At 38.9% G+C, this 12,632-nt stretch overlaps 1 long non-coding RNA gene across 4 annotated transcripts in view; it reads left to right on the plus strand.

Annotated features, from left to right (window-relative positions):
- LOC100716760 (uncharacterized) overlaps positions 1-12,632 on the plus strand; it is a 247,666-nt gene that overhangs the window by 223,269 nt on the left and 11,765 nt on the right. For 3 of the 4 annotated variants that reach the window (XR_010047563.1, XR_010047565.1, XR_010047566.1), the window contains exon 6: positions 11,368-11,394. The exons of the other annotated variant lie outside the window; for it this stretch is intronic. This is a non-coding gene — a long non-coding RNA (uncharacterized LOC100716760). The remainder of the gene's footprint in view (positions 1-11,367; positions 11,395-12,632) is intronic. 4 annotated transcript variants of the gene reach the window in all.

Consider the following 12,632-nt stretch of genomic DNA (forward strand, 5'->3'; position numbering starts at 1 on the left):
CCCCCAATTCTGAGAAACAGGCAATACCAGACACCGCACCATTACACATAAGGCGCCATATAGAGAGCCTCATAGACCAATTCAGGAATGAAGTTATCAACGACCTGAAGCTAGAAGTATGCAAAATAGTTAGAGAAATACTAAGCACCACCCAAGAAAAAACAGATGGTGGAATGGAAGAACAGAAAAAGAGGGGAGAAGTGTTTGATGGAGAAAACAGGGAAAGCATAGAATACGTGAAGCAGGTTCAAAGGGACTACCAAGAAACTAAGAAGTCTATCGAAGACTGGCATAACAGCTTGAAAGAAACTAAGGACAGACTATCTGAACTGGAGGGCAGAATTGTAATATGGGAGAATGAAATGAAAAACTTCTTAAAAATAACAAAGAAACAAACAGCAATAATACAAAGACAAGAAGATGATAAGAGGAGCCATAACTTAAGGATTAAGAACATAAAAGAAGAAGTAGGGACACAAACAAATGAACTACAAAAGCTACTCACAGAAATAATCCAGGAGAATTTTCCTAATTTAGCAAAAGGTAAAGATACTCAGATGTATGAGGCATACAGGACCCCAGCCACCTACAACCCTAACAGAGCAACACCCAGGCATATAATAATAAAAATTCCAGAAATTCAATACAAGAACAGAATATTAAAAGCTGTCAGAGACAAGAAGCAGACCACTTACAAGGGAGCACCCATCAGAATTACAGCAGATTTCTCTGCACAAACCATCAAATCACGAAGAGCATGGGGGGAAATAATTCAAGCTTTGAAAGATAATAATCTCCAGCCAAGATTGAGATATCCTGCACAACTGTCCCTCGAAATTGATGGAAAAACAAGGTGCTTCCAGGATAAAGAGGAACTGGGGGAATTTGCAACCACCAATTCAACTCTACAGAGAGTATTGCAGGATATTCTAAAAAAAGAAAAATACAAAGAATCCAGAAATAGTGGAGGCCACAACTAATGGAGCAGAGAACAAAGTGAAGAAGACAAACTGACAGCTACTGACAGAATAAGAGCTCCACAGAAATGAGGCAGAGAAGATTGGATGATAGGAACAGCTATTTTGGAGAAAATGACATCTTAATAGGTAATACTGATTTAGTATCATCTTGTTTTGAAGTCTCATCTAGCTTTTGTCCTTCTTTCTCCAATGGTCCAAATAGGTTGTATCTTACTGGATTTTATTATGTATGATAGTATAAGCAAAAACCTTTTAAAGACAAGGAGATTATACAGAAACCATTGTTCATTTTCTGTTAGTCGATTCTAAATACTCTGTAATGCTGTCATTCTCTTGAATGGTTTTACATTGTTTTGATATACTTAATGCTACAGTATACGAAGTTGTACTCAAGGATTTCAAGGAAAGAGATAATATGGTAACTACTTTTAGGTCAGGATTATCTGGTGGTGAAACACTATTCTGCTTAAATGGTTATGTTTTGATCTGTGCTGTTTCATTGTTATGCCCTCTTTTATCTCAATCTCCACTCCATTATTTACTTTTTTATTTTTATCCTTTTAATTAAAGGAAAAAAATAGCAGGATATATTATAGTAACCCACTTTGACTTTCCATTACCTCGATTTAAAGCCCTGTATTACTCTCACCATCTGGTTTTTAACTGATGTTCCCCCATTCTGTTTTGCTGGATAGTATCAGGTTCGAAAATTTAGGCATCAGCTGTGAAGATAATGAGATTCATTATAACGCCCATTCTCATTGACTTTTATCTATTTTTGAAGACCTACAATGTCTCCAATGTTTTGGTTTTGTCGGTTTTATTCTTTACAGTTTTGTTCAATTGTATTGTAACTAACAATATAGGCAATTCTATTAGAGATAGCGGGAGGCATTATGGTAACCATTGTTGATCACCTTGTATTATGTTTTCACATTATCTATTATGTCCACCCTTTTGACTTGACCGATTCTGTTCTGTTATGTCACATTTGGTTTTACTCTCTTCCAAAAAAGTAATAAGAACCATGGGAGCAATGAAACCCAAAAAAAAAAAAAAAAAAAAAAAAAAAAAAAAAAAAAAAAAAAAGAAAATACCATATCTTTTTTATCCATTCTGCAGCAAGATAGTCTTGCTTTTTTCTGGTCTCTTGTCACATGGAATAATTGTTTTTTCTCCTTTGATTTTTATTCTATGAACTTCTTTTTAAGTTAAATGTATTTTTTGTATACAGTGTATTGATGGATATTGTTTCTTGATCTATTCTCCCAGGTTTTTTTTTTTTTTTTTGACCTGAGGCCATCTACATTAATGGTTATAACCAGCATACATTGGTTCACCACAGCCATGCTCTCCTCCTGCTGCTGGCCCTCCACTTTTCCACTTTGTTCAACTGCCTATCCTGTTTGGTGATCCTTCTCTGCTGCTGTTCCTGGAACCGTGGTCATCTTTATCTCTCTCTATAATACTCTTCAGCGCCCTCTGTGGGGTTGGTTTGCTGGTCATGAATTCCTTCAGTTGTTCTTTATCATGGAAGTATCTTATTTTTCCATCAATTTTGAAAGATAGTTTGGCAGGGTACATCAGTCTGGGTTGGAAGTTGTTTTCTTTCAGGATTTGAAACACTTCACTACAAACTCTTCTTGACTTGATGTTTTGAGAAATCTGTCATGATTCTGATAGATTTTCCTTTATAGGTGATCTGTTTCTTTATTCTAATAGCTTGTAATATTCTGTTCTGTGCTGGGTTTCTGGGATCTGTAGATTTACTTTGGTTATGGCTAGTTGGAGTTCTGTATGCCTCGCTTAATGGTATGCCAGATCCTTTTCCCATGTTTGGGAAGTTTTCTCACACTTGCCAGGCAGATGCTTATGCTGCCAAGCTAGATCCCTGGCCTCTGCCATTGAATTGTTATTTCCTGGTTCCTTGTTATTTTAAAGAGATTTTTCTTTTCATAGTTGCTAGCTGCAATCCTGTCTTCAAAGTATGAAAGCCTATCTTCAGGCTTTTTCAAGCAGTTTTGCCAGCTTTCAGTTGACTTTTTAATTTCCTGGTTATCTCTTTGAAACTGTTTCATGCATTATAATTCTTTCCTATATTGTTCATTCAAGGTTTCCATCATTTTCCTATGCTCCTCTTTTTTATTATCTCTATATGCTTTTGATATGCTTAGCAACTCTTTCATTATGTTTATGATTTCTTTTACCTGGGATATTATTTCTGATCTGATTACTTTTACAGTCTCATGAAGTTGTTTCTTTACTTTGATTGCTATCCTCTGAGAGTTTTTAGGTGTGTGACTTCCATTTTCTTCTATATCTATGCCTTCCAGGCTTGTTCTTTGTTGGCTGGAGGTTTGAGATTACCTTTCTCTCTTTCCTCCTGACATTTTCCTAGGTTCCCCCCCTAAAAACCAGTTGTGGGGTTCCAGGTACTTCCCAGGTTGGCTGCCTCTCCACGATATAGAAGGAATAGGCCAGACACTAGGGTTTCTCTGAACCCAGGTTCCCAGGGAGGGAACAGAGTGGGGCAGGCTTCTCCAGTACCATGTAGCTACACTGAGGCTTTCCCAATGGCCTTGGGTTCGTGGTAGCAGGGCTGCTCCTCTCAACCTGTGTGTCTAACTTGGGCTTCCACCAATGGCAGCAGGCACACAGGGGTGTGTCTGTCTGATTCGCTTGGTGGTCACTGGCTGCCTGAAGGAAACAAAGATCTCTAATGGCAACCTGTGGATGCATGGGGGCATATCTGGCTGTTTCTCCCTGTCTGCACTGATTACCAAAGGGCAAGCTTTCCAGCAGTGAGGGACAGATCTGGCTATGTCTCCCTGCCCACACTGGGTGCCTGCAGGATGCAAGCTTTCTGATCTAGTTTTTATGAATTTTTAAAATGTCATTTAAGTGTTCTATTTTTTCCACCTGGCTGGTGGTTCAACAAGCCTCGCCCACATTAGATTTACTTAAAATGCATCCAATCCATAAGGAACATTGACTAATTTCAGAGAAATGAAATAAAAAAGACTTGGTTCAGAGAAGATGATTTTGTTTTCCTCAGCTGTTCTAATATTTTAAAACTAATATCTTTTATGAAAGACTTTTAGAACAAAACTAGAAATATAATGCAGGGACTATTTTGAATATAGCAATATGCAAAATAACAACCACTATTAAATTCCTGTCATTTGGTTTGAAATCATATATTGCTATTTTTTTTGTCCTTTTGCGTTTCTTATTTGTTTGCATCTTGATTTTTCTGTTTTTTTCTTTTTAAAATAAATAAAAGAAATATAGTGCAAGGAAAAACATAATTTAAAATTTACTGTTACCATGTTAGAGTACAAACAAACAGTTATTTTTTTAATAAAAAATTTGCTTAACGTAATTTATCTAAAATATCATTTCAACATATAAAAATTAATGAGACATCTTACTTTTATCTGGTGTTTTATTTGGTGTTTTAGCTTTTCCTTTGGGCTTTTCCTTTGGACTACACACATTTTCCTTTTGGACTAGACACATTTCAAATGCCCAATGTCCACCTGTCTCTATCGTGGCTGTTGTACTAAGTCAAGCAGCTCTATCAGTCTCTTGTTCCCTTCAATGCTATCATCTTAAGAAGTGATTAAGAAGTAAGAAAGATGTGTTGTTTTCTGAATCCTCTTAATGTTGTTTCCTTGAAAAAGAATTGGCCCCCTGCAATTCATCTCTTGCAAATGGAATGTTTTCAGAATGGGACCCAGGAATTTATGGGTCAAGTTGAAAATAACTCATTGCTCTGGTTGTCTGCTCCTCACTGATCACTCCTCCCCTGAGTTCCCTCTACAATTGTGTGGTCTAAAATAGCAATGAATTTATTATGTTCATGGGTTCTGTGGGCAGGGAAATAGAAATGGGAATTAGACTCCATGTCTGGACTCTCATTGGGGTCAGCAAGAGCACCTGGAAATGTAGAGACTGGGCTCAGGGACCACTGCCAATGTGGCCTCTTCTCTCCCATGTTAGGCCCCTTAGCTGGAATGGGGGAAGGACAGGCTGGGCTGGACCTTTGTGGAAACTGGGTCTAGAGGGATCATCCCAACAGGAAGTGCGTCTTGTAGTGAGCATCCGAGAGACCAAGGTGGAAGCCCCAAGGCTGCTGACGGGAGTTTGGGAATAGTATGTCTGTCTCATCTTGCTGGTGGCAGGCCAGTCACTGAGCTCAGACAGGTTCAAGAAGAGGGAATAGACTCCTGCTTTCATGGAGGAGTGGCCAGGTTGCAGAGGAAGTGAGACGGCAATATCGTTGGTCAACTTTGGAAAATATAATCTGCCAGACTCATGAATCTGTAGATTTATAAAGGCTATCTGAATGGGTGGTGTGGTATGGTAGCTATGTTAGGATTAATCTTTTCCGATGAAGCTTAAACAGTACACGTTGAAAATAGGAAGAAAGAGAGAAAACAGACATTTATTTAGTATCTAGTGTGAGTCAAGCTCTGGCTTAGGCATTTTTATATTATCACAGTTAGTCTTCCTCGCAGCTCTCCTGGTACATGTTAATGCTTTTATTTTACAGTGGAGGTAGACACTCAGAGAGAGGAAATGATCTCTAAGGTCACATAGAGAATGTGTGATGCCAGAACTAGTGCTTTCTCCCATTTCTTGCTGTTTTTAAATAGTAAACACCTCATTTATTTATTCAATCCACATGATTTGTGAAATATTTCCAATACAGCACCTCATGTGGCCAAAATAACAACCCCATGGGGTGGATAGAATTAGTATTACCTGTATTCGCATTTGTAAATAGGAGATACTGTGATTTATGGAGTCGTGTGCTTGTCTAAACTCACAAAACAGGCTGGAGGCAGAACTGGGATGCAAATTCAGGCCCTTTTATTCTAGAACTGGAGAATTTCTTGCCTTATCATATGACTTGCTACTGTCCTGAGTATTTATCTGACTTCATTAAGAATAAATTATGCATTACAAATGTAGCCTCTCTGTCTCTCTTGAGCTCAAGAGGCTCTACCATGGAGCTACATTCCAGGCTTTTTATACTATCACTTTTGAGACAGGGTCTTGCTAAATTTCCAGGTGGGCCCACAATTTGTGATCTTCTGCCTCAGCCTTCTGAGTAAATGGGATTACAGGCAAGTACTCCTGAATTTGGTCTGTAGGTTCTCTTTTGGTTGAGTTATGGGTTCTGTGGTATTTTATAATTCATATCCAGTTAATTTGGCAAAAGGCATGATGTCTACCATTCTCTTCCTTATGGAGTACTTGGAGGAAAAGGTTGTATTCATTGTGTATTTCAGGGCATCATCCCTCAGATCCGGATTAGATGTATACTATCTGTCAGATACCATGTTTGGGGCTGGCAACCGAGAGATAAATAAATGCAATATTGTTGTTATTTCTCCAAGTTTACAATATAGTAGGAGATTTTAATATATAAAATCAACCTTACTATGATATGCACCAAACTGAATCTTTAAAATACTGTCCAGACACCAAAGAGACAGCTGGATGGAGTCAAGAAAAGCTCCTCAGGAGACAAGATGTCAGACAATGCATACTTTAGAAGTTGGGGAGCCTGGAGTGGTGGTACACACTTGTAATCCTAGCACTTGGGAGGCTGAGGCAGGAGGAGCATTGCAAGTGAGCTCAAGGCTAACCTGAATGGCATAGCGAGACCTTGTCTCAAAAAGAAAAAAATTTGGAAGGATTTCACCCAGAAAATGCATAAAGAATGGCTTATTCTCTGCACAATCACAAGGAAACCTTCATCTAATTTCAGTTTGAAAGAAATGTTCAGACACATTTGTTTTATTGAATTCTGAAGTTTTGCCAGGTAGCTTAATTGAACTCGTTAAAAAATAATAGAGTTTGTATCCCTTGGGGTTCTCAGTATAGGCAGGTGAAGACTAAAACTGATTGTCCTGCAGGTAATCTGATCAGGTCTTTGAAGACATAAAAGCTACCGAAGACGTGGTTGTTTTGATGGTTGTTGTTGCTAAAGTGAGCTGGCTGGGTGATGATACAGTTGTTCTGGCTGGGCACATTATCTTCCTGTGAATCTTTATTCACAAGGAGAAAGAGGCCCCGGGGTCTTCCTGGACTCTGAAGTGAGGAAGGATGTGTTGGTGTGAGGGGATCTAAGGCAAGTGTGACCTTGTGGGATTCTTCTCCTCTTTTGGTTTCATCCTGAGTTGGAGAAAAGTCTTAATCATGTGATGTAACTATGGTGTCTTAGCTCCTCCTTGCACTAAAAGATCCTCAGAAGTGAAGCCTGAGAAAAGGAATGAGTTGCAAGTAGTTTACTGGGAGGTGAGTGCCCAAACAGTAGCCGGGGAGTAGAGTTGTAAGACAGGGCAGGAGACCTACAGGAGGTCTATTTTCAGGTTGGGAAAATAGCTCAGTGGCAGAGCTCTTGCCTAGTGTGTGTAAGGCCCTGAGTTCAATTCCCAGTATGAAAAAGAGAAAGATAGTGAACAGTCAGATCTTCACGGGGGGTAAATGCAGCTGAGTCTACACCACATCTTGTCAGGCATTTTATGGGGATGCTTCCAGGGGAGTGTTAATTCCCCAGCACTTTTGGCCTCTCTTGCATGTAGGCGGTGGTCCCAGAAAAACTCGGGAAGAGATCTGAGTATGCCAAGATTATTAAGGGAAAAGTGAGATGGGTGAGCCACCCTTTCTGAGCGGCCAACGTTTCAAGATTGGAGAATCTCTTTTAATTAGGTCACACAAATTTTTCTGCTACTTAAAAATCCTAGAGAGTTCTCCTGACTGCAGTGACTATGTTCTGTCTATGCTAATAAACTATTCTTTCAATTACTTCTCTCTATTACTCTTTGGAAGCCTTCTCATGCTTGCTAGCTATGAACTACGATCATTATAAAAATTAGAGGTGGGTCCCTGCTGTTATCTGTCACCTCTGCCGTGTGAAGAGTTTCAAGCCGCTGTTTTCTCCAGGTGGCTGCCATGAAGGGCAGTGGTAGTAATGGGCTGTGAAATTCTGTTTTCTTCGATTCAGGTAACATGGTTTCCTTAACGAGACAAGGGTTTACAAATTTCACTCAAGCTCAATCTTATTATTTTATTTTGGGTTCACATGCATGAATGTTTTCTGTGAGCTTCAGTGTGATATTTCAGTACATGCACACAGGGGACACTGGCCAGATCTAGCTTTCTCTTTATCTCTTTCCTCTGCTCCCACATTCCCAGCCCCTAGTAATTGCTAGTCTAGATTTAATTGATTTTTTTCTTTTAAGCATCCACCTACGAAAGAAAATGTTTTCCCCTTTGGTTTAGGCTTATTTCATTTAACAATGTGTCACCCCTCCCATTCATTTTGCTATAAATGACAGAATTTTTTCTTCTTTATGGAAGTAATATTCTATCGGGCATGCACACCACATTTTCTTTACCCATTCATCCATTGATGGGCATCTAATTTGAGTCTGTATCTTTAAAAACTTTTCTTGTATCTTAGTATATGTCTGCACCTTGTAATGATTACATTCATTTTAGGAAATTGGCACATGTGCATAGCACATCTTAATTCTTTTAGGGCATTAAAAAGGGTACCCCCTCCATATTCTCTCAGCCTCAATAGTGTTGGTGCCCTCGAACCTACCTTCCAACCACAAGCACGCTCAACTCTTTTTCCAACTATTTGGGGACCACATCCTGCTCTACTGACATGTGGGGCAGGCCAAAAGTGTGGGGGAGTTATTGCCTCCCCTTTCTCCTCTCTTACAAAGTCCTCTCTTACAAAGTCCCTTTCCCATTTACAAAGGATTTATCTCCCTGCTTCTTGTTATCTACCTTTTATTTTCCCTTGATTTATATTTCAGATTTCTCATTTAAGAAACCATGAGATATATAAGCTATTGTGTCTGATTTATTTTACTTAACTTTGTGGTCTCAAGGTGTATTTCCTGTAAATAACTCAAATAAATCCTTGTTTATGACAAAGTAGTACTCCATTATGTATAGACACCATACTTTATCTGTTCATCTGTTGATGGACATGTAGAAGATTTAGCTTTTGTGAATTGTGCTGCTGTGGGTGTGAATGTATCACCGTAATATGGTATCTTTAACTCTTTTGGGAAGATTCTTAGAAGGGGAATAGCAGAGTGAAATGAAATTTGTAAGTTTTATTTTTGAGGAATTTCCATATTGACTTCCATAACGGTTGTACTAGTTTGTATTCCCACCCACAATGTGGCAATGTTCCTTTTTCAGTGCAACTTTGTCAGCATTTGTTCATATTTGATTTTTTGATGATGGTCATTCTTTCCGGGATAAGGTGGAATTTGGGTATTGTTTTAATTTGCATTTCTGTAATGGCCAGAGATGTTGAACATTTTTTTTTTTACCAAAAAATGTATACACATTTTAGGAAAATAAATACTTGTATAAATATTTTAATATTAAATTTATTGTGACATCATGAAATTAATACAAATTACTTTTGGCCTCTACCACTGCAAGAGGTGCTGAAAGTGATGACCATTAGTTTTTAGAATTTATTAATGGGCAAGCTGTTGTTTGGGTGAACTAGATCACTGAGATTGAGGTGCATGCATTTCAATTTCTTCTCTAAGGGCTGGCCGTGCGGTGGGTTTTCTGTGATATGTGACATCCTCTAGAGTCCCCCATCTCAGGGCAATGGCATCTGTTGAAAAATCATCACACTAGTTTTCTTTTCCTGAAGTGTGTAGGCACTTTTTTTTAGTGGACTCTTTATTTACTGGCCATTTGTACCTCTTCTGAGACATGTCTATTTATTTTGCTTAACCACTTTCTGATTAATATTTTTCCATTCTGTAGGTTGTGTCTTCACTCTGTTGGTTGCTTCCCTTGCTGTGCAGAAGTTTTTAAAAATTTGATACAATCATATTTGTTGATTCTTGACATTATTTCTTTGGCAATTGGAGTTCGGTTCAGAAAATCCTTCCTTATGCCTGTCTCAAGATATTGCCTATTTTATCTTCCAACAGATTAAGCTTTTTTGTTTTAACATTCAGATTTCTGATGCATCTTGATTTTAGTTTACTGCATGGTGAGAGATACAAGTCTAGACTAATCTTCTGCATGTTACTCACCAGTTTTTGCAGGATCATTTGTGAAAGAGGTTATGTTTGCTCCAGCATAAGTTTTTGGCCCCTTTGTCAAAGATCAGGTAGCTGAATGTGCCTAGAGTTGTTTCTGTATCCTGTGTTCTGTTCCATTAATCCACATGCCTGTGTTTATGTCAATAAAAATCTGTTTTTTTTAAAAATCACTATAGTTTTTAATATAACTAGGGGCATATGCATTCTAGCCACTCTCAGTTTTTATGTCCCTCTGAATGCTGCAAATCACAGCTTTCTCAATGCAGATTTTCAGCCTCTGTTTGTGAGGCCTGACCCCTTCCCCTGTCCCAGAGGGCCCTCTGTGTTTACCCCAGGCTGTGACAATCATTCAAGCTGGTGTCCATTTCCGATTTTGTTGGCAGATGAGGAAAGCGAAGTGACCACTGAGCTTTGTTGCTGGAAAGAAGCAGTAGGATATGGAGTCAAGCAGTTCACTGGACTTAATGCCAACACTTTCAGCCCGGCCCTCTGAAAACCACACGCCGCTGGCCTGACTTCTTAACTGAGGGTGGGCCCTCTGTGCCCTTCTTGGCTGAGTTTAAACTTCTTAGGGGTCTACGTTTAGCCTGCACCCTCTCTGAGGTTGTTTCTTTTCCCATCTTCCACGATGTCACTGTGGTAGGGTAATCCCAGACACCCTGAAGCATAGTTGTTTTGTTGTTCAATATTCAAACAATTAATCCTCCCCCCAAATGACTCCTGATTAAAACCTCTCAATTATAGAGGTTACTACACTGGATTTCTTCTCCAGCTCCAGCCTGCCATATAGAATTTGTCACTTGCAGGGTAAAACCTCACTCTGTTTTTGCAGTTTAACAACAACTGTGGTATTGCCTGAGGCTAGTGCTGCTGGACCAGTCCACTGTTTCTCCAAGAGTTTTTGAATCTTTCTGGGTTTACTTTGAGTTAGCAGAGACTTGTTTCCCTGTCTGAGAGCTTTCCAGATTGCTTCAAACAGAGCACTGTGCCTTGTTTCTTTAGTTTCTAGATTTCCTGTCAGCTCCTTCCAATTTCTGGAGATCTACTTCTGTTTCTCTTTAGCAAGTTACTGTTTTCCAGGTGTCTTGATTCTAGGTGTGGGAGAAACTGTCTTGCTGTAGGCCTTTCCTCCGCCATTTTAAATACTCATTCTGTACCATGGTGATTGTGACTAGGTCTTCAGTACACATGGATGTGCAGGGTATCTTTTTTGGCATGCTGATTTAATTTTGTTTGAATATATGCTCAGTTCAATTATTTTTATTTCTTCTTAACCTTAGGGAGCAAGACGATTTTCAGGAGAGAAGGTAAGTAACCTCATTTACTCTTCTTAAATTGGATAGCAGTATCTTTGCTAAATACAATACTGTCTCCAGCCCCTTTTCCTTACTTGAGTGAGGGTGACAACTTATCAACAGGGAAAGAGGTTCAATGTTATCAATGGCTAAACAGCCCTGCTAATCACTAATGGTAAGGCACACATTTAGGGCAGTAGCACCTGTAATTTTCAGTCCTCGCTGACTCTGTAATAATTGAGCCATATTTTCATCCCATGACAGTCTAGAAGTGTTAGTCTGGATGCAAGGCATAGTGACAGGTTTCTGGTCAAGGTGTTAAGAGAGAGATGCGATAGGGAAAGGAATTTCACAATACTTTACCTTTCGATTCTGAATCAAAGTATCCATTAGCTCATTCATTCATTTATTCAAATAATGCTCATTACAGACCCACTCAGTTCTTCACCTGATCCTGGGGAACAAGACAGCTAAGGTTCATGGTTTCTTTTTTTTTCCTCATGCCTTTTGGTACTACCAATCCACCTCTTATGATCCATGGCCAATGTGTCATAATTCTAGACCAGTGGTGGCATGTATGTTATTATGGTTTTTTAAAGAGACAAAAGATGTTAATGTAGAGTTGTTTTTTCTAAGCTAAAGCTCTAGTATTTAGGTTTAATTGCAGTGTTGGCACTTTGTGATAAGTGGGTTTTTGGTTGCAGTTTGACACTTTGTCTCTAAAAGGTTCACTCTTGCTGTTCTAGACCAGGACTTTGCATACTTGTGTTAGGTACTAACTCAGATCTACTTTGGTTCAACATGTTCACAATGAAGTTTTAATCTGTATGTCTTGCTGCAGGTCAGCTTGAACCTCTGGTGGTACATGTATGTCATCCCATGCATGACTATACCATTTCAACCACAAGTGCTACAACCTGCCCAGGAGACAGTCATCCATATACACTGGTGGTACAAGTTGCTTGATGGGACAGTCATGAATGTACTAGTGATGGCGAGAATGTGTTTAAAACTTCCCTAAAGTTTATTTGGTGGAGTGTGAGAGTGCAACCACTCCATATGTGTGGCATGTGGTTTTTATGTTTGCAAAACTAGTTGTTTTTCTTCAAAAGATTCTTAAAAATAAATATATTAACTGACATATTGAGATTGGTGGTAAAATAAAGAGCACATAATTTGCAAGTAATGGAATATTTGGCAAGCTGTCACTATGAAGCTGCCCTTAAAAACTTGTATTACCAAGTTTGCCT

This window comes from Cavia porcellus, unplaced genomic scaffold, assembly GCF_034190915.1.
Source record: "Cavia porcellus strain 051 isolate PalLab524CR breed Dunkin Hartley unplaced genomic scaffold, mCavPor4.1 scaffold_5, whole genome shotgun sequence".
Classification (NCBI taxonomy): Eukaryota; Metazoa; Chordata; class Mammalia; order Rodentia; family Caviidae; genus Cavia; species Cavia porcellus.